At 40.1% G+C, this 22990-nt stretch overlaps 1 long non-coding RNA gene across 5 annotated transcripts in view; it reads right to left on the bottom strand.

Moving 5' to 3' along the window:
• Nucleotides 1-9198: 9198 nt before the first annotated feature.
• LOC121011814 (uncharacterized) overlaps nucleotides 9199-22990 on the bottom strand; it is a 56111-nt gene continuing 42319 nt past the window's right edge. For 4 of the 5 annotated variants that reach the window (XR_005781779.1, XR_005781776.1, XR_005781780.1 and 1 more), the window contains one exon: nucleotides 9199-9821. This is a non-coding gene — a long non-coding RNA (uncharacterized LOC121011814). Of the gene's footprint in view, nucleotides 9822-16342; nucleotides 16730-22990 lie in introns of all 5 variants that reach the window. The other variant, XR_005781777.1, reaches the window with a different exon arrangement.

The raw sequence follows: 22990 nt of genomic DNA, 5'->3' as shown, positions 1-22990 counted from the left end.
GGGCAGGCTCAGCTCGCTTTTCCTTCGGAGATCTGCTTCGGGAGGGGCCCTGCGGCACCAGGAGGGAGTCAGATCTGCCGCAGGAGGGATGAATCCGCAGAAGCACAGCGTTGGGTGTTTGCGGGGTGCAAGCAAGTTCCCTGGCAGGAACTGGTTCCCTTTGGGATTTTGGCTGGGGGATGGGCGAGGGAGATGGCGCTGGTGAGCGCCTTTGTTCCCTGCCAAGCTGAGCTCTGTCGTCAGGGGCTCAACAACTCTCCCTCCCATTGTCCTCCAGCCCTTCCGTTCTCCGAGCAGAGCTGTTAACTTATAACCTTTCAGATGTCAAGTCCTGCTTGGTGGTTTTCTGGGTTTCTGGGATCAGCAGGACGTGTGGTGAGCCCAGTGTCCTCCTATGCTGCCATCTTCCCAGGATTCGCCCAAAATGAATTTTTTTTTTAATTCTGAAACAATCATTTTACTTTAGAACAAAATTATTTTTTTTTACTTTACTAAGAAAAAACCCCCAAAACCTCATAATCTTTGTAATTTTTTAAAAATATTTATTCATTTTTGAGAGAGAGAATATGAGCAGGGGAAGGGCAGAGAGGGAGACACAGAATCTGAAGCAGGCTCTAGGCTCTGAGTTGTCAGCACAGAACCCAATGTGGGGCTCGAACTCATGAACAATGAGATCATGACCTGAGCTAAAGTTGGACACTCAACTCACTGAGCCACCCAGGTGCCCCCAAAACCCTCATATTTCTTCATACTTTCCATATCTAAAACACACATTCTATTTTTTAAACTTATTTTTCATATGTATTTTCTTTCACTTTTATTATTTCTAGTAGTTTTAGGAAAACACCTTTTTGGGTGACAATTTCAAGAGTTCAGATGTCATTTTCTCAATTTCAAAAACTTACAGAGCTTATCTTGAAAAGAAATGTAAGACAGTCGGCACGGAGTAATTACAGATTTACTCTTAGAGGATAGTATAATTGTTCAGGTATTACAGTAAAAGAATGTAAACTTCTCTTACGTAATCTAGTTATAAACCATATGCTTTTTGGAAACTATAGAATGAGATTTCCTCATGTGTATAGGCTCATCCTCACACCGCTCTGTTGGACCGGGAGTGATCAAACAGGAAGGGGCAACAGGATCCTCGCTGTATTGTTGAAGAGGTCGCACTAAGCTGAATGGCAGAATGAAGATCTGAAAAATAGGACAACTTTTAAACTGATGGCAGAGCTATAAGGGCTCTGGAGGGCTTCACCAGAACTCCAAGCCTTGCAAGGAGTTAGAAGAAAAGGGGAATATTCTTTTACATAGATGGTTGCCTGAGTGCAAATCTGAAAAGAACACAAAAAAATATGAGCCTATCAAAAAGTGATTACAGTTTGGCTTTGAGGGTTTATCATTCTGTGTGTACAGGACAGAGAGGGTGGTTGTTTTGCATTCCCCACTTCAGCTGGCTGAACAGACCCCTTTGTTGCTCACCTGACTGTGATATAAGAGTAGTGGCTTTCAAACACATTGGATTGTTCCTTGGCAAGAATATAGTGTAATATATTAAGGCCCATCATATATACCTATGTATGTAAAACTATATAGGTAACAGGTAGCCCTGATTGCTAGAGAAGCCCAGGGCCACATAGGCAACCTATCTAAGTGGGGACTGACTACGGCCAGTTTAAAAGCTGCTGCGTCACAAAGATTTTCCGGAAGGGGTCTCTCTTCCATCTGAGGCTGCTCAAGTGCTTGGGGTCAGCTGGAGCTCCATAGGCCTGGAATGCCCATGGAATGCCTAACCCAAGGCTGGCTGATAGGGAGAACTGCACACATGCCGGCAGGATAGTTGGGGACCTAAACCAGGACACATAATCCTCCAATTAAACCTCCTACAAGGCCAACAAGGAACTGAAAGAATTTCCTTCTTTTTAGTGAATCTGTTTTTGACATAGGTTGTGCTAAAACTGACCACAATTTTGGGATCTATATCTGGCTTGAAAATCCTGCATATTAAACTTCAGAACATAGCCTACTATGGTAAGTTCCAATATGACCAGGACAGGTTTTAGTAACATAGGTTCCCATATTCTTGGGGTAGAAAAATATGGTGTAAGAAAGAAGCCTCATGGGGGCACCTTGGTGGTTCAGTCGGTTGAGCATCTGACTTCAGCTCAGATCATGATCACACAGTTTGTGGACTCAAGCCTCATATCAGGCTCTGTGCCAACAGCTCAGAACCTGGAGTCTGTTTCAGATTCTGTGTCTCCATCTCTGTCTGCCTCTCTTCCACTCAAGCTCTGTCTCTCTCTCTCTCAAAAATAAATAAAACATGAAAATAAATTTAAAAAGAGAGGTCTCATGTATACCATGAAGGATAATGATATGTGTTATATGCTAAGTTTCCTATGCAAATTTCACTATATACCTTACAGGATGTCTCTGTTCATTTAAAGTCTGGCTATAGTATCCATGGATCTATTGTTCATTTTCTAATAGGTGATCATGGATTAGTGTTAATTGGGAGTGTAGCAAATTATCAATTTTCGACCTATTTATACTTAAAGATATAATCATCCATTCTGCATATTAAGCAGCTGCTCTTTTACAAATACTAGCACAGAGTAAATCAGGAGTTAAATCTGGGTTATTGTCACAGAGTCTCTGCCATGTGTCCAGTGCTGAACTCAAAAGTAAGATAAGGGAAAAGTAGAAAAGTTAGTCCCTGGTTGTCTTGGTATATACACTGGGTTACAATAGCAAAGGCAAGTTAGTAATTCCGGTGAATCTTCATCCTCCAAGTCAATGTCTAGTAGGGAGTGTTGTTGAGGATCCACTGCTTCATCAGCATCCCTGAATATTTGGTTTCTCCATTGATTGAAGGATTCCCAGCAAATAGATGGCACTGATAATAAAGGATGGGATGGAGAGGCTGGGCTTGGTGATGTGCATAATGTTGGGGATGCTGGTGAGTTCTCAGTTGCAATAAGGTGACCAGGCTGATTTCTGAAGAAAGTGGAGGATGTCACAGAGGGTGGAGTATCTAGACCAGAAGGTTGCATTCCGCTTTGGAACGGTGGCACAACTACTCTTGCTGGAGCTGTCAGAAGATTATCCATCGCTGCAATGAGTATGGTAACCAACAATAAACAATAGGCAGAATGGTATAGCCAACAGGCAGCGTGCTACTGACCAGGTTAGAGATACTGATAGAGTTAAAGATGCATAGTGGATTCATGCCTACAAAATATAGGTAGGTGTACTGTACTATAAATTTTCAATTCTTCCTTGTTGTTCTTGCCACTTAAGGAAATCTATAGTTATTATGGCCATTGTTCCAATACACCTCTAAGTGCAATCATCCCACACATGTTAGGCTAAATATTAGGCATCTGGTACTGATAAAATAAAAGATGGTGTTCTTCCCTCCTGAAATTGTTAGGGAGGCATCACATTATTTTCCTTAACTTGATGTGATATACTTTTTCCTTTGGTCACCCAATAGGTTTGATTAGTAGCAGGTGCTATTTTTCCTGAGTACTACATATATTATTATGTTTTGTTTTGTAAAGTTTGTTTATTTTGAGAGAGAGAGAGAGAGAGAGAGAGAGAGAGAGAGAGTGAGCAGGGGAGGGGCAGAGAGAGAGGGAAAGAGAGGATCCCAAGGAAACTCCACACTGCCAGTGCAGAGCCTGACTCGACTCTCGAACTCATGAACCATGAGATCATGGCCTGAACTGAGACCAAGATTCAGACACTTAATTGAGCCACCCAGGTGCCCCTATGTATTATTATGTTTTTAATTAATACTTTTCCTTTTGGTTTAGATTCTGGGGTGTTCGTGCTAATTCTTATCTCGGTAGATGACTGCAATATTTATTTAATAGTTTTTCCATCCTTTCTATAATGATGATTTGGAGATCTTGCCACCCCCAGATTGTTTTGGTCCAAGCTTTCATATCTGGATTGTTAGCAAGCATTCTAAGCTTTTGCTTGAGCAAACCATTATACTTCTCAATTGATCCAGAGGCAACTGGATTGTAGGGTAAGTTGACATTCCAATTATGACTTCTTCCTTAGCTCATTCTTATATTCACTTACCTGTGAAGTGGGTGCTGTAATCTGATTTTATTATGGTTGTAATACCATATCAAGCATTGGCATTTTCTATTCTGATGGTGAATTTTTAAAAATAATTTCCCCCCAAGGATAGGATGATCCTATTGGTGATCATGTGTCTACAATGGCGCATGCATATAGTTTATTCTTTGATAAGGGCAAATGTCCTGTATAATCAATTTGTATAATTTTGAAGGGTCTGTCACTTTAACCTTATCTGGTGTATTCATTAATTACTTCCAAGCTTTAAACTTTCAGCAATTCTCATATTTCTTAATTTGAAATTGAAGACATTTCATGGGTATATACATGCTTCTTTCCTCTAACCATGTTCTAGTGCTGTGTGTAATAGCATGACTTCTTTGGTGATGTGCCCATGCAATGATCCTATCAGTTGGCATAGCTGTGCATTTAGGTATTACATTCTAATGTCTTTCTTCTTTATTTTATGGTTATGTTTTGAATTGGTTATCTCCTTAGCCATGAATCTTTTTTTTTTTTTTTTTAAGATAAATTTTAGGATTCTTTGATTTACTAGTTTTCTTGTTGAGTTTATCTACCTGGTTATTAAATTTGGTTACTTCAGAGTTGTCCTTTTGATCTGTAGAGACATGTATGATGAATAGGGCCATGTTAGCCAGTGATATTTTCTGCCATCTGTCCTTACTGCATATGCTATTTCTCATTTTCCATTCATTTTCCTGCCATGTTCCTGACCAAAGAGCTTTTCCATTAGCTACTTCCCACGGGTCTGATAAAACATGTGTCATTCTACCTTTTTTTGAACTGAGTGTTCCCTCATCAATTTTAAAATTAGTTCGGTGTACTGTGCTGCTTTTCCAGAGCCTGCTTCTGTCAGGATTAGACCGTCATTAGTCCTCAAGGTTGCAGTCTACCAGTATAATCCAGATGATGTCACGGAGGCTGATCCATCTGTAAACCATTCAGAGGACCAGGGTGCTCCCATTGCCCAAGTGCTCAAGCTTGGATAGGCTTACGCTGTTGGAAATTCTAGCAACTTCACTATTGGTATTGCAGAGATTTCCTCAGTTCATGCAGATGGTTCAAACTTCATCCATTAGTCCTGCTTGGAAAAACACAATTTCCACTTAGAACTTTATGGTCAGGAGTTGTTCCCCTCTGTCAGGGGTCTGCTTTACCCACTCCAAAATGGGCTATTGGCATTTAACTATAATTGGTTTATATTCTGTTACTGGCTCTGTGTTCTGTAAGGCCACATAGAGTGCCTAAGTGAGCATTCCAATTGGTTAGTTATCTGGTCTTGGACCATGGGAACTTACTAGTCCTAAACACAATCTGGTAAAATTTGAGGTCCTGCAATGTTTTAATCCACAGACACCATGTTGTAAACCTTGTGAGTATAGACACTTCAGTTTATATTTGGAGTCTTACTATCTGACACCAATGTATTAAGAATTTGAGTGCATTTTTGAAATAACTGAAGCCTGCTTTTTGAGTAGCTGTCCAACTGAATTCCCTATCTTCCTTGTTACTTCAGAAATGTGTTTTAGTATTATCCCCATTAGAGGTATGTGTCGTTTCCAATATCTAAACAGTCCTATCAGTTTCTGAGCTGCTGCTTTTGTGGTAGCAGCTGGGATGCAATCTATCTTGTTTATGACTGGGTCTGTTATATTTCTGTCTTCAGAGGACCAAATTATGCCTAGAAATTTTACAGTAGTGTGGGGTCCTTAGATGTTACTTGGGTCAATTGTCCATGCTCTGAGTGTAAGGAATTCAATTAACTCTATTACAACCCTAGTCTGTTCCAAGTTAGCACCATAAATGAGCATGTCACCAATATAAGAAATGCTGCTGCTGTGTGTGTGTGTGTGTGTGTGTTGTTTTCCTGAAAAGCCTGGATGTCTTGTGTTAGAAGGTTGTGTGCTATTACTGGCTGTTAAGGTCTCCTGTTGGTAATATAGTAAACTGATATCATTTGCCTTGTCATGTGAATGCAGTCAGGAGTAGGCTCTCCTTATCAACTGGAATAGCAAAGAACATGTCACATGAATCTATCCCTATGAATAAGTTCCAGATCCAGTGGTGGTATTGTTTATGCCTATATTCAGGAGTGCTCCTTCAATTTGGAGAGAGTATTTACATTCCTAATATCTACTAGATAAATGTATCTGACCTTTCTGGATTTTTGACAGGACAGATTTATTTATATGGTGAAATAGTAGGAACAATCATTTGTTTCTTTAGAAGTTCCTGAATGGTTCCTTATGATGTGTCCTATTATATCAATTCTAAGAATTTTTTCTAAATTGGGACTTTGAAAGCATTTAAAGTCTGTCCTCAGGCGGGGCACCTGGGTGGCTCAGTCGGTTAAGTGTCTGACTTCAGCTCAGGTCATGATCTCACGGTTTGTGGGTTTAATCCCTGCATTGGGCTCTCTGCTGACAGCTCAGAGCCTGGAGCCTGCTTTGGATTCTATGTCTCCCTCTCTCTCTCTGCCCCTCCCTTACTCATGCTCTGTCTCTGTCTCAAAAATAAACATTAAAAGAAATAAAGTCTGTCCTCAGGAGCATCTGGCTGGCTCAGTCAGTAGAGTGTGTGACTTTTGATCTCAGGGTTGTGAGTTTGAGTCCCACATTGGGGACTCAATCTTAAAATCTTAAAAAAAAATCTGCCCTCATTGATAGGAATCTATGTGTATATTCATGTGCATGGGGTTAATTTTCCTTCTAATCCTTCAGTTGGTCCCTTTTTATTGTTTAAATTCTCAAATTAGTAGGATATCTTTGTATCAAAATTAGTAGGATATCTTTGTATCATTGTTACTGGGACCCTGTATCTAACAATACAGCAGTATACATAATATTTTTATTTGCAAGAGAAGTTTCTATTTATATGGCCAGTGTAACACATGGGCAATTGTCTCTGGCCTGGGGCAAGGATAAAAAACTGCTGAGTCCTGTGGGGAGCTCACAGGGTTTGCTCTCTTGGGCTAGCAGTGATTTGTCTGTTAATGGGATTAGGTTTTGTAAAGGGGTAGTATTTACAGTAAATGGACTAGTGGGTATATGTGGGTTTATTTTCCGCAATTCTATTTACTGTACAAGCTTGGTTGTTTTTCTGCCTGTGTAGTTTCTGGAGCATTTTTTGAGTTTCTATGGTTATAATTTGTTTTCAAGGGTGGTGGTCTAAATGGTCTAGGTAGCCAAAAGGGCCTCGTAGATTTGGGTCTAGATGGCCTATTTTGATTGGCATTTTTTTTTTTAATTTTTATGAGGCATAGGCTTCTATTGTCTATATACATAAGTGTTAAAATTATCCTTTATATCTTGACTTAGTTCCTCAGCTGTCCTTATCAAGCCAATCAGTTCTCCTGTTTCTGGGGCCTACAAATACGATAAATAATGCTGTTGTGACTGTGGGCAGGGGAAGGGGTACAGCTTTTAGACTTCTTAATTCTCTTGCTTCCACATTTAGCAGTGTTGGTTTCTGCCCTTATCATAAATCATAGTTAATAGTCCTAGTTTCATTATATTAGTAGCTTCCTCTGCTGTTTCTTATGGAGGTGTTGTGAGGGATGATATATTTTTAGTAGACCATCTTAATCTCCAGGTTGCTGCTACCCAAAGATTTTATAAATTAGTACTGTTTTCCCCAGATGCTCTAAGGTATTGATTCAATGTAGCAATGCTGGTAATGGGTTTGAGGTGCACAATCTCTGCTCCTGTGAGGATCAGGTTTTGTCCTCCTTTGGACCATAAATCTAATAGTCACTGAGTTTGTAGGTCAAAATCAGTATGTTGGAATTCCAGTTTTTGTTCTTTCTTGTTTGGTATAAGGTTTCTCTTTAGTGATTCTGATTGGTTCCATATTATCATTTGTTGTAGTTTTGTCTATTTTCGTAGGCCTAGCTTCTAGGTAGTTAAAATGAACAGGGTCAAAAAGGGTTAAAATAATCAGCTCAGGGTGTGGGTTGGTGCCCTAAGGAGCATTCTACCCTGGAGATCACTTTTTGTGCTGGCACTTTTCCTTTCTATCTATAGGCATCTATGCAAGCTAATGCTCTTAACAAGAGTGCTGTAATGTCTTTAGTTGGTCTTTCTAATACAGGATGTAACTCAGTGGGTCAGGTGATCAGGCCAACATCTGGAGTCTCAAATTTTGTCCAATCTAAAATTTCAATAGGTCTCTCAGAATCCTCTGAAGTTAATTATGTAATCTATTCTACCCCTAAACCTCCTCTTGAGTGATTTTGGTGGGATTAGTGAACAAGGCATATTTTCAGTCTGTTCCCTTTCAGAACTATGTTCAAAATAGGTTTTGTTATGGAAGTCTGCTGATGGGGAGGAAATAGTGCATGTGCAAGACAAGCAAATCAGAGTATCTAGGGACCTGTTTCAGAAAACTTGTCAGGGGTAGCCTGGTCATGGCAGTAGGCCATTGGGGGTATAGGGCATCTTCCCAATTCTAAGCCCTAACCTACACCGATGTGCAGATTCTCCCTGAAGGCAGAGGAGGAAGACCTAGACTGCCTTGCACAGTTTGCTTGTGCAAAGTGGCCCAAGTATCCTATAATAAGGGACACCTGGGTGCCTTGGAGAATCCCAGAAGCCATCAGAAAACCAGTGAAAATATAAACTTTCACCAGTTTAAAGCTGACACCTCAGGAATATTTTTGGGGTTGGCCTCTCACTGCCCTGGTAGTGATACAGGTAAGATTGGGGACCAGCCAGAGCTCCACAGACCTGGGGCGCCCTTGCTACCCAAAGGCTGGTTGATACGTATTTATTATTCATGCACAGGTGAGGCAGGACAGTATAGTCAGGGGCCTGGAACATAAAAAGTATCCAGAGAGTCCAGATGTCCAGAGCAGGCTCTTGGGTGTCCATGGCATCTGCCTATAGCCAAGCCCCAACCTACACTAAATGCATGTATTCCCTCTGAGGGCAAAGTTGGAGCAGTGTGGGGCCAGCTGGTCTGGCTGGGGTACCCTTCATTAAGAGGCACCTGGGCGACTTGATTATTGGTTTTGGGGAGGAAGAATTTTCTTTTCCACCCTTTTCTTCCCTTCAAACTAGTCTAAGAATTAAATTGACATGGGACAGATTAACACAAGAAAAAAATTTTTATTTTGTATACACAGATGTCCAATAATGAAATTGAGACTCCCCAGATGACCAAAGCAAGCAGCTGTTGTATGTTTAGGCAAAGAACCATAAATCTGTGAGGAATGGACAAAGCCGAGAAAACTTATGTTCATTGGCTTTATTAACATACAATTCTAAACAGAATTTGGGCTGAGGTAGTAAACTAGTAAAAGTAACAAGACTTGTTGATTTATACAGTCTTCTTGGCTCTAAATACCTATTTCAGGTGATAAGGATGTCTTTCTGCTCCCTGATGCAGGCAGGATAGCTTTCACATTGGAGATTTATTTCCTGCTATCTGGAGACAAAGAGAGTCAGAATGTTCTTCTGTTCTTAAATAGCTTTAATTCAAAATAACATGACAAAGTGGCATATTTTAGGGTGGCCTGGCCTGGGCCCCTAGAGTTCCTTAGAAACTCCACATACTAAAATGTGAGCTGGTAGATTGTTTTATCTCACTGGGCTAGTCTCTTAGAGTTGAAAATAGGTCAGTTCTACTAAATTCATTTCAGGAAATGGTGATGGATGTGTGTTCCCAAAGTTAGGCTCATGGTTCAAGCAGGTATTAAATAAGAGGCATTTCTGTGGAAACAAGAGAAAAATAATGGTTAAGGGTTGGAACAAATTATAAACCAGTTTCAGAGTTCTGAGGGTACCCAGTTGAGGTGAGTTTTAGATGTCAAAGTATCTTTAGATGGATTGAAAGCAGGCAATGGCCATCTTCCAGATTTTCTTGGTTTGTAGTTTGAATGTCTCTGATGATTATTTTTCTTCTTCTTTTTCTAAATATGAAATTTATTGTCAAATTGGTTTCCATACAACACCCAGTGCTCATCCCAACAGGTGCCCTCCTCAATGCCCATCACCCACTTTCCCCTCCCACCCACCCACCATCAACCCTCAGTTATTCTCAGTTTTTAAGAGTCTCTTATGGTTTGCCTCCCTCCCTAACTTTTTCCCCTCCCCCCCCATGGTCTTCTGTTAAGTTTCTCAGGATCCACATAAAAGTGAAAACATATGGTATCTGTCTTTCTCTGTATGACTTATTTCACTTAGATAACACTCCCCAGTTCCAACCACGTTGCTACAAAAGGCCAGATTTCATTTTTCTCATTGTCAAGTAGTATTCCATTGTATATATGAACCACAATTTCTTTATCCATTCATCAGTTGATGGACATTTAGGCTCTTTCCATAATTTGGCTATTGTTGAAAGTGCGGCTATAAACATTGGAGTACAAGTCCCCCTATGCATGAGCACCCCTGTGTCCTTTGGGTAAATTCCTAGCAGTGCTATTTCTGGGTCAAGGGTAGATCTATTTTTAACTTTTTGAGGAGCCTCCACACTGTTTTTCAGAGTGGCTGTACCAGTTTGCATTTGCACCAGTGTCTATTCATGTTTTCTGCCCATTTCTTCACTGGATTATTTGTTTTTTGGGTGTGGAGTTTGGTGAGTTCTTCGTAGTTTGGATACTAGCCCTTTATCTGATATGTCATTTGCAAATATCTTTTCCCATTCTGTTGGTTGCCTTTTAGTTTTGTTGATTGTTTCCTTTGCAGTGCAGAAGGTTTTTATCTTGGTGAGGTCCCAATAGTTCATTTTTGCTTTTGTTTCCCTGGCCTCTGGAGATGTGTTGAGTAAGAAGTTGCTGCGGCCGAGGTTAAAGAGGTTTTTGCCTGCTTTCTCCTTGAGGATTTTGATGGCTTCCTCTCTTGCTTTTCGGTCTTTCATCCATTTTGAGTTTATTTTTGTGTCTGGTGTAAGAAAGTGGTCCAGGTTCATTCTTCTGCATGTCGCTGTCCAGTTTTCCCAGCACCACTTGCTGAAGAGACTGTCTTTACTCCATTGGATATTCTTTCCTGCTTTGTCAAAGATTAGTTGGCCATACTTTTGTGGGTCCATTTCTGGAGTCTCTAGTCTATTCCATTGGTTTATGTGTCTTTTTGTGCCAATACCATGCTGTCTTGATGATTACAGCTTTGTAGTAGAGGCTAAAGTCTGGGGGATTGTGATGCCTCCCACTTTGGTCTTCTTCGTCAATATTACTTTGGCTATTCGGGGTCTTTTGTGGTTCCATACAAATTTTAGGATTGCTTGTTTTAGCTTCGAGAAGAATGCTGGTGCAATTTTGATTGGGATTGCATTGAATGTGTAGATAGCTTTGGGTAGTATTGACATTTTAACAATATTTATTCTTCCAATCCATGAGCATGGAATGTTTTTCCATTTCTTTGTGTCTTCTTCAATTTCCTTCATAAGCTTTCTATAGTTTTCAGCATACAGATATTTTACATCTTTGGTTACGTTTATTCCTAGGTATTTTATGCTTCTTGGTGCAATTGCGAATGGGATCAGTTTCTTTGTCTTCATTGCTTCATTATTAGTGTATAAGAATGCAACTCATTTCTATACATAAACTTTGTATCCTGTGATGTTGCTGAATTCATGTATCAGTTCTAGCAAACTTATTATACATCGGTTTTTCCATGTATAATATTATGTCATCTGCAAAAAGTGAAAGCTTGACTTCATCTTTGCCAATTTTGATGCCTTTGATTTCCTTTTGTTGTCTGATTGCTGATGCTAGAACTTCCAACACTATGTTAAACAACAGTGGTGAGAGTGGACATCCCTGTTGTGTTCCTGATCTCAGGGGGAAAGCTCTCAGTTTTTCCCCATTGAGGATGATATTAGCTGTGGGCTTTTCATAAATGGCTTTTATGATCTTTAAGTATGTTCTTTCTATCCTTTCTCAAGGGTTTTAATTAAGAAAGGATGCTGAATTTTGTCCAATGCTTTTTCTGCATCGATTGACAGGATCATATGGTTCTTTTCTTTTACTAATGTCATGTATCATATTGATTGATTTGCAAATGTTGAACCAGGTCTGCAGCTCAGGAATGAATCCCACTTGATCATGGTGAATAATTCATTTTGTAGGCTGTTGAATTTGATTTGCTAGTATATTGTGGAGAATTTTTGCATCCATATTCATCAGGGATATTGGCCTGTAGTTCTCTTGTTTTGCTGGGTCTCTGTGAGGTTTGGGAATCAAAGTAATGCTGGCTTCATAGAATGAGTCTGGAAGTTTTCCTTCTCTATTTTTTGAAGCAGCTTGAAAAGAATAGGCATTATCTCTGCTTTAAATGTCTAGTAGACTTCCCCAGGGAAGCCATCTGGTCCTGGACTCTTATTTGTTAGGAGAATTTTGATAACTGATTCAATTTCTTCGCTAGTTATGGGTCTGTTCAAGTTTTCTATTTCTTCCTGTTTGAGTTTTGGAACTGTGTGGGTGCTTAGGAATTTTTCCATTTCTTCCAGGTTGTCCAGTTTGTTGGCATATAATTTTTCATAGTATTCCCTGATAATTGCTTATATTTCTGAGGGATTGCTTGTAATAATTCCATTTTCATTAATGATTTTATCTAGTTGGGTCATCTCCCTTTTCTTTTTGAGAAGCCTGGCTAGAGGTTTATCAATTTTTTTTTTTCCAGAAAACCAACTCTTGGTTTCATTGATCTGCTCTGCAGTTTTTTTAGATTCTATATTGTTTATTTCTGCTCTGATCTTTATTTCTCTTCTGCTGGGTTTGGGGTGTCTTTGCTGTTCTGCTTCTATTTCCTTTAGGTGTGCTGTTAGATTTTGTATTTGGGATTTTTCTTGTTTCTTGAGATAGGCCTGGATTGCAATGTATTTTCCTCTCAGGACTGCCTTTGCTGCATCCCAAAGCGTTTGGATTGTTGTATTTTCATTTGTTTCCATATATTTCTTAATTTCTTCTCTAATTGCCTGGTTAACCCATTCATTCTTTAGTAGGGTGTTCTTTAACCTCCATGCTTTTGGAGGTTTTCCAGACCTTTTCCTGTGGTTGATTTCAAGTTTCATAGCATTGTGGTCTGAAAATGTGCATGGTATGATCTCAATTCTTGTATACTTATGAAGGGCTGTTTTGTGACCTAGTATGTGATCTATCTTGGAGAAGGTTCCATGTGCACTCGAGAAGAAAGTATATTCTGTTGCTTTGGGATGCAGAGGTCTAAATATATCTGTCAAGTCCATCTGATCCAATGTATCATTCAGGGCCCTTGTTTCTTTATTGATCCTGTGTCTAGATGATCCATTGTTGTAAGTGGAGTGTTAAAGTCCCCTGCAATTACCATATTCTTATCAATAAGGTTGCTTATGTTTGTGATTGTTTTATATATTTGGGGGCTCCCATATTCGGTGTATAGACATTTATAATTGTTAGCTCTTCCTGATAGACCCTGTAATTATATAATACCTTTCTTCATCTCTTGTTACAGCCTTTAATTTGACATCTAGTTTGATATAAGTGTGGCTACTTCAGCTTTCTTTTGACTTCCAGTGGCATGATAGATCTCCGTCCCCTCACTTTCAATCTGAAGGTGTCCTCAGGTCTAAAATGAGTCTCTTGTAGACAGCAAATAGATGGGTCTTGTTTTTTTTATCCATTCTGATGTCTATCCTATGTCTTTTGGCTGGAGCATTTAGCCCATTTACATTCAGTGTGATTATTGAAAGATATGGGTTTAGAGTCATTGTGATGTCAGGTTTCAAGTTTGTAGTGATGTCTCTGGTCCTTGAAATATTTCACTCACAGAATCCCCCTTAGGATCTCTTGTAGGGCTGGTTTAGTGGTGATGAATTCCTTCAGTTTTTGTTTGTTTGGGAAAGCCTTTATCTCTCCTTCTATTCTGAATGACAGACTTGCTGGATAAAGGATTCTTGGCTGCATATTTTTTTCTGTTCAACACATTGAAGATTTCCTGCCATTCCTTTCTGGTCTGCCAAGTTTCAGTAACTAGGTCTGCCACTAGTCTTATTGGTCTCCCTTTATATGTTAGAGCCTGTTTTATCCCTAACTGCTTTCAGAATTTTCTCTTTATCCTTGTATTTTGCCAGTTTCACTATGATATGTTGTGCAGAAGATCGATTCAAGTTATGTCTGAAGTGAGTTCTCTGTGCCTCTTGGATTTCAATGCCTTTTTCCTTCCCCAGATCAGGGAAGTTCTCAGCTATGATTTCTTCAAGTACACCTTCAGCACCTTTCCCTCTCTCTTCCTCTTCCTCTTCTTCTTCTTCTGGAATTCCTATGATACGGATATTGTTCCGTTTGATTGCATCACTTAGTTCTCTAATTCTTCCCTCATACTCCTGGATTGTTTTATCTTCTCAGCTTCCTCTTTTTCCATAATTTTATCTTCTAATTCACCTATTCTCTCCTCTGCTTCTTTAATCCATGCTATGGCCGCCTCCATTTTATTTTGCATCTCATTTATAGCATTTTTTTTTAGCTCATGACTATCTCTTAGTCCCTGGATCTCTGCAGTCCTCTATTCATTTTTCAAGCGCAGCAATTTTAGGACATTATTCTAAATTCTTGTTCCATTATATTGCTTAAATCAGTTTTGATCAATTCATTAGCTGTTGCTACTTCCTGGGAGTTTCTTTTGAGGAGAATTCTTCTGTTTTATCATTTTGGGTAGTCACTGGGGTGGCTCCAAACTGCAGGGCACTTCCCTTGTGCTGTCGGGAGTAATTTGTGTTGGTGGGCGGGGCTGCAGTCAGACCCAATGTCTGTCCCCAGCCCACCGGTGGGGCTGCAGTCAGACTGGTGTGTACCTTATGTTCCCCTCTCCCAGGGGCAGGACTCATTGTGGAGTGGTGTGGCCCCTGTCTGGGCCACTTGCACACTGCCAGGCTTGTGGTACTGCTTTAATGGGATCTGGCCAAGGGTGTATTAGCAGGGGTGGATCCACAAGGTGCACAGGGGCAGGAGGGCAGGCTTAGCTCGCTTTGGCATCAGTGGTCCCCTGTGGGAGGGGCCCTGCAGCACGGGGAGGGAGACAGACCCCTCGGAGGGATGGATCCACAGAAGCACAGCGTTGGGTATTTGTGCAGTGCAAGCAAGTTCGGTGATGGGAACTGGTTCCCTTTGGGATTTTGGCTGGGTGATGGGAGAGGGAGATGGCACTTACCAGCACCTTTGTTCCCTCACTGAGCTGAGCCCTGTCCTCCAGGGCTTGACAACTCTCCCTCCGGGTGTCCTCTTGCCCTCCCTGCTCTCCAAGAGCAGAGCTGTTGACTCTTAACATTCCAGATGTTAGTCCTGCTGTCAGAACACACTCTGTCCGGCCCCTCTGCTTTTGCCAGCCAGACTCGGGGGCTCTGCCTTGCTGGGTGGGCTGCCCCTCCACCGCCCCAGCTCCCTCCCGCCAGTCTGAGTAGCACACGCTGCCTCTCCACCCTTCCTACCCTCTTCCGTGGGCCTCTTGTCTGCACTTGGCTTCAGAGAGTCCGTTCTGCTAGTTTTCTGGGTTATTTAGGCAGATGTGGGTGGAATCTAAGTGATCAGCAGGACAAGGTGAGCCCAGTGTCCTCCTACACCTCCATATTCCTCTTGAATACTGTTTATCTTTTTGAGTGGACACACAGCAACCTGCACAAAGATCATCCATGCATGTGCTGTTGTGACAATTTCCCTGAAGTTTACATCAAGTCATTCATACTCAGTTTGGAAGTCCTCAGAAAAAAGGTCAGATTTCATTTTCAATGATTTCAAGTCAAAAGGATGGGAGAAAATTGTAAATGTTAGTTTGGAGAGTTGTAGCCAGAGTTTGGATGAAACCAGAAGACTTCAGGATCTGGTCAAGTTTACAGGTAGACAACAAAATATCAAAAATGATGAACAGAAATAGAATCTAGAATCCAAAAGTACATTTCATAGTTTCAAATGAAACAGTTTTTTTCTCTCTACACTTACCCTCATTTCTATCAGTGATAACCATTGTAAGACTAATTTGTTTGCCAATTACGTCTAGTTTCAAGAAACCTGATTATTTACAGAGTGCAGCAAGAGTAGCAATTGGTCATACAAGCTCTTTTAAACCTGCTTTGGTGGAACTTTCCATAGGGAATCTCCAGACTGAACTTTGAGCAGCCTCTTGAAGCGAAGAAGCCAACCCAAATACTTGCCATCAGGCTTTGCCTGCAATATCTGTAGAATTAAATTCTTTCTTTCTTTTCAAGATCTCCCAAATATCCTGATATTTCTCCATCTGCCAGATGTGACCTTACTCACCTGGTAAGGCTGCTGAGATCCTTGTAAGCAAGATAGCAGGCTGATATTCCTAGGGGGATTTATTGGCTCCATTAAGTCATCCTTAGTTCCATAAAGCATAGACTCATAAATCTGAGTCTATGCATGTTTGTCTCAAATATGACATTTCAGTCAAAGCCTTGGTAATATAACCAATGTTTCCAACTGTGTCTTGTCACAAAGAGAAAAGATTCTTATTGATCTTAGGCAAATATTTCTATGAAACCATAAGAATGCTCACTGAGAGATTCCAAATTCTGGAGAGATCAGGTAGGGGAGAAAGATAGATGTTGCAATTCTGCTAAAAAGGTACAATTTACCAAATTGCTGTGAGTCGTATTTAGTTTAAGAGGAAAGGCTTTCTTATATCTGGAAAACAAAGATGAAATAACAAGCAGTACTGCAAACAAAAAGCCATAAAAATTATCATCATTCTCAGTTTATTCATTCCTATGTGATAATTTTTTGTTGATCTTGATCTTTTGTTAGTAGTTTTTTTTTTTTTTTAATTTTTTTTCAACCTTTTTTATTTTTTATTTTTGGGACAGAGAGAGACAGAGCATGAACGGGGGAGGGGCAGAGAGAGAGGGAGACACAGAATCAGAAACAGGCTCCAGGCTCCGAGCCATCAACCCAGAGCCCGACGCGGGGCTCGAACTCACGGACCGCGAGATCGTGACCTGGCTGAAGTCGGACGCTTAACCGACTGCGCCACCCAGGCGCCCCTTTTGTTAGTAGTTTTAAGAAGCCTTCAGTTTCTGTTAGAGTTCTATAAATTCTTACCCAGTTCAATGGCATGATCTTAAAGTTAGTAGAGACCTGTATTCGAGAGTACTTGTCAGAGTCCTTTCCCTGAATCTCTTTGAAGATGAAAGACTTTTGCAGTAGCATCAGAGTTAACCTTTTGTCTGTAAATGACAAAAGTCTTAAAATTGCAGTGGTTAAGGATCTGATCAGAGTTCATTACAATGTTACTGACAAGGTAATTTGGTCATTTCTATCACATAGCACTTCAAGATTAGAACTAGAATGGCAAGCGATAACATATTGAGACATATCAGATTTCTAGGAATTTCATACAATTTCTAGAACACTAATCTTAACATACGTTTACACAAATATAATCTAAGAAAGGTTAGCATCACTTATTTGACATTACTTCCCAGGTGATTTAACATACCAAGTAAGACAATTCTCTCTCTTTTACAAGGAGAACAAATCCTTCAAATGTCCTAGGGACCTGCTGGAATATTTCAAAGTTAGTTGGTGGTCAAGACTTCATTTTAAAATTTGATTTTGGGAGGTTTGTCAAATATCAAAAAGTTTGGACATTTAATTAAATAGGATCACAGATCATTATGAAACCATACTTAGTTATCAATTTAGCCAAAGTGCCAATTAGAGACTTCAAAGACAAACACAGGTAGTTACATGGCTGTAAAAGCCTTAGCTCTTTTAATATTAAATAGAAAAAAAACCCAAAGACCTTATAAAGACAACACAGACTCTTTGTTTTCCTAGGTAGATTACATAAATGGTAAAGAAAAAAATTACTTACAACTTCTTATTAAAAGAAGACCAATAATCTAAGAAAAGTTTATCCTTTTAACAGAGTGAGAAGCCAAATTTTAATTTTGTACAAGCTTACTTTTGATATTAAAACTCATTTTTTAAAAATGTTTATGAGAGAGAGAAAGAGTAAGAGCATGAGTTGGGGGGGCGGGGAGTGGTGCAGAGAGAGAGGAGGCAGAGATCCCAAGCCGTGCTGTATGGACATCAGAGGGCCCAATGTGGGGCTTGAACTCACAAACCATGAGATCATGACCTGAGCCAAAGTCTGACTCTTAACCAACTGAGCCACCAGGTGCCCCTTAAAACTCGTGTTTAAACTAAATTCATTTTATTTTATTTATTTTTTTTTTTTTGAGAGTGCATGCAAGTGTGAGTTGGGGAGGGGCAGGGAGAGGAACAGATAATGCTAAGCAGGCTTCATGCTCAGCATGGAGTCTGATGAGGCACTTGATCTCATGACTGTGAGATCATGACCTGAGCTAAAATCAAGAGGTGGACAGTTAACCAACTGAGTCACCTAGGCACCCCTAAATAAATTCATTTTAATCTTAACCAATTGACCACACATTAAAATCTCTTTTTAAAGATTCCTTTTTCAGAGATGAAAAACGTATACACTGAAGACTATAGGAAGCTTATGAAAGAAATTGAAGACACACAAAAATGGAAAAATATTCCATGCTCCTGGATTGGAAGAATAAATATTGTTAAAATGTCAATACTACCCAAAGCTATCTACATAGTCAATGCAATCCCTATCAAAATAACAGCAGCATTCTTCACAGAACTAGAACAATCCTAAAATTTGTAATGAGCCAGAAAAAAACCTGAATAACCAAAGCAATCCTGAAAAAGAAAACCAAAGGTGGAAGCATCACAATCCCAGACTTCAAGCTATATTACAAAACTGTAATCATCAAGACAGCATGGTATTGGCACAAAAACAGACACATAAACCAATGGAATAGACTAGAGACTCCAGAAATGGACCCACAAAAGTATGGCCAACTAATCTTTGACAAAGCAGGAAAGAATATCCAATGGAGTAAAGACAGTCTCTTCAGCAAGTGGTGCTGGGAAAACTGGACAGCGACATGCAGAAGAATGAACCTGGACCACTTTCTTACACCAGACACAAAAATAAACTCAAAATGGATGAAAGACCGAAAAGCAAGAGAGGAAGCCATCAAAATCCTCAAGGAGAAAGCAGGCAAAAACCTCTTTAACCTCGGCCGCAGCAACTTCTTACTCAACACATCTCCAGAGGCAAGGGAAACAAAAGCAAAAATGAACTACTGGGACCTCATGAAGATAAAAAGCTTCTGCACAGTGAAGGAATCAATCAGCAAAACTAAAAGGTAACCAAGGGAATGGGAGGAGATATTTGCAAATGACATATCAGATAAAGGGTTAGTATCCAAAATCTGTAAAGAACTTATCAAACTCAACACCCAAAAAACAAATAATCCAGTGAAGAAATGGGCAAAAGACATGAATAGACATTTTTCCGAAGGAGACATCCAGATGGTTGACACATGTGTTTTAGACACATGTCGAAAATGCTCAATATCACTCATCATCAGGGAAATACAAGTCAAAACCATAATGAGATACCACCTCACACCTGTCAGAATGGCTAACAACTCAGGCAACAACAGATAGGCGAGGATGTGGAGAAAGAGGATCTCTTTTGCATTGTTGGTGGGAATGCAAGCTGGTGCAGCCATTCTGGAAAACAGTATGGAGGTTTCTCAAAAAATTAAAAATAGAACACCTTATGACCCAGCAATTGCAATACCAGGTATTTATCCAAGGGATACAGGTGTGCTGTTTCAAAGGGGCACTTGCACCCTAATGTTTATAGCAGCACTATCCACAATAGCCAAAGTACAGAAAGAGCCCAAATGTCCATCGATGGATGAATGGATAAAGATGTGGTATATACATACAATGGAGCATTACTCGGCAATCAAAAAGAATGAAATCTTGGGGCGCCTGGGTGGCGCAGTCGGTTAAGCGTCCGACTTCAGCCAGGTCACGATCTCGCGGTCCGGGAGTTCGAGCCCCGCGTCGGGCTCTGGGCTGATGGCTCAGAGCCTGGAGCCTGTTTCCGATTCTGTGTCTCCCTCTCTCTCTGCCCCTCCCCCATTCACGCTCTGTCTCTCTCTGTCCCAAAAATAAATAAACGTTGAAAAAAAAAAAAAAAGAATGAAATCTTGCTATTTGCAACTACATGGATGGAACTGGAGGGTATTATGCTAAGTGAAATTAGATCAAGACAAATATCATATGACTTCACTCATATGAGGACTTTAAGAGACAAAACAGATGAACATAAGGGAAAGGAAGCAAAAATAATATAAAAACAGGGAGGGGGACAAAACATTAGAGACTCATAAATATGGAGAACAAACAGGGTTACTGGAGGGGGGTGTGGGAGGGGGGATGGGCTAAATGGGTAAGGGGCACTAAGGAACCTACTCCTGAAATCGTTGCACTATATGCTAATTTGGATACAAATTAAAAAAAAAAAAAACAATTGTGGTTAGATCACCCACAAACACTTCATGAGATATCACAGAAAGTCGTCCAGTCTTCCAAGCTATTCTGTTCTTGTTGGCATATTTTGTAACCTAAATAACATGAACTTATTTGACTTTCAGTAGACCCAAGCAGAATGAAAGTTTTAATTTTAAAGCTGATACTATAAAGATATTTCTATTTTATTAAATTAACCTTAAATAAATTTTCATATTGAATATTTTCCCAGATCATTTGAACCTGAAATTCATTTGAACTATTTCTATTTTGAGAATTTTTATCATACTAAATTTCTATAAACAATTTTTAAGCCAACTCAATAGAGCTGTTTACAAATAATTTTTGGAAATAACATTGAGAAGTAGAAAAACACCGTATCTATAATGCACATACATACACAGACACAGCTTCTATTTTAAAACAATATAAAACTCACTAGTTTATAAAGTATTTTACTATTTGTGGAAAAGACTTAGAGTATGGGCACAAACTTTAGTGGTTTGTTTTTAAAAAGACCTGTTCCTTTTCTTCCCTTAAGTCTAAGGTGACTGGGGTTGTGCTTATATTTCAAAAGCATAAAATGCATGACTTTAAAGGACAGAGAAAGAATGCGAGTTGTTTATTTTTTTATTTTTATTTTTTAAGAGATTCAGTGTTAATTGCTATTTACCTTTTTGAAGCAAGGGGCATTTTGTCCTAATATCCTGATTTTTTGTCATATCTGCAAGCATTTTGAGAGAAATAGACAAAGTTTGAGGATTAGTAAAGTAGGTTTTGACTTATTTCTAGAGTTGCATTTCTGGTTTCCTAGAGATTTGCAAGGCAAAGGCAGTTGTTTTTAATTCCCTCCAAAGAACTGGGTTACAGCCTGAATACTAAGGGACTGACTCACCTTTTTAAATTAAACTAGCTACTTTATATCAGGGAGATTTTACCCAAAATGGGAATCAAAAGACTTATGGCTTTGTAAAGTCTGTAAAGCATTTTAACAAAAGCCTTCTTTCTGAGTACATAATTCAACCTTGGCTTCTATCAGTCCCTAAACATGGGCCTTCTGCTGATCATTTATAGGAAGGCCTAGGAGATTTTGGTCACCTGTTTTTTCCGTGTGTGTGTGTGTGTGTGTGTGTGTGTGTGGAGGGGTGGTGTTGTGAATGGCCATTAATCTTTTAATTCTTTTCTAAATTTGGGGAGAAAGAGGATGGAAGTAAAAAGTCTCTATGATTGAAAAGATCTGCTGTTGTTCTGGGGAAATAAATGTGTTGCCTTTTGGTCGGGGGTCTAGGATGTATCTGCAAAGGACACTGCACAGGAATGCCTGAAGCTGGTACAGCCTGATTACGGAGCCCTGGAAAACAGGAGCAAAGGGAGACTTACTGCCAGTGTCCGGAGCTTGTGTTAATTCATTATGTGACTTTCAGTACTTACATGAGTAATCCCTATACTTTGAACCTAAAGATTAGGCCAGAATGCTCTCTGTAAATCATATAGGGAAAGGGAAGTTAAAACAGGTAGATGGGGCCAGAGTGTGACGAGAATTTACATTAGATGTAGGATTTCTGTTCTCTCATCTTTTTTTTTTTTTTTTTCAACGTTTATTTATTTTTGGGACAGAGAGAGACAGAGCATGAACGGGGGAGGGGCAGAGAAAGAGGGAGACACAGAATCAGAAACAGGCTCCAGGCTCTGAGCCATCAGCCCAGAGCCCGATGAGGGGCTCGAACTCCCGGACCGCGAGATCGTGACCTGGCTGAAGTCGGACGCTTAACCGACTGCGCCACCCAGGCGCCCCTGTTCTCTCATCTTGTCAAGGGAATCCCTAAGGTTAGCTGTTAAACCCATAAGACAATTAAGAGATCTCTATAAATAATTTTCTCTTCTTGCAAATCTAGCCAATTTAAGGAACTCATCATCTGGCCATTGATAAGTAAGATCTTATTTGTCTGTATTCAGACCAATACATCTTTTTTTGGAAAAACATGAAAGCAACTTTCCAGGCTTAGACCATGGACACAAGAAGTATCCCTAGAGAAGCCTTAAATGATGCAGTCCCCGTGGTCCAAAAATTTACTCCCCAAAATAGTTTAAAAAAGCAAAAACAGAGGCACCTGTATGGCTCAGTCAGTTAAGTGTCTGACTCCTGGTTTTGGTTCAGGGCATGATCTCATGGTTTGTGAGTTCAAGCCCCACGGTGAGCTCTGTGCCGACAGTGTGGAGCCTGCTTGGGATCCTCTTTCTCTGCCCCTTCCCTGCTTGTGCTCGCTCTCTCTCTCTCTCCAAATAAATAAATAAACTTAAAAAAAAAAAAAAAAGTGAATGGGGCACCTGGGTGGCGCAGTCGGTTAAGCGTCCGACTTCAGCCAGGTCACGATCTCGCGGTCCGTGAGTTCCAGCCCGGTGTCGGGCTCTGGGCTAATGGCTCAGAGCCTGGAGCCTGTTTCCAATTCTGTGTCTCCCTCTCTCTCTGCCCCTCGCCCGTTCATGCTCTGTCTCTCTCTGTCCCAAAAATAAATAAAC

This window comes from Herpailurus yagouaroundi, unplaced genomic scaffold (genome assembly GCF_014898765.1).
Source record: "Herpailurus yagouaroundi ecotype Mexico unplaced genomic scaffold, PumYag 195, whole genome shotgun sequence".
NCBI classification, from domain to species: Eukaryota; Metazoa; Chordata; class Mammalia; order Carnivora; family Felidae; genus Herpailurus; species Herpailurus yagouaroundi.
This window is presented reverse-complemented; position numbering and strand designations above follow the sequence as displayed.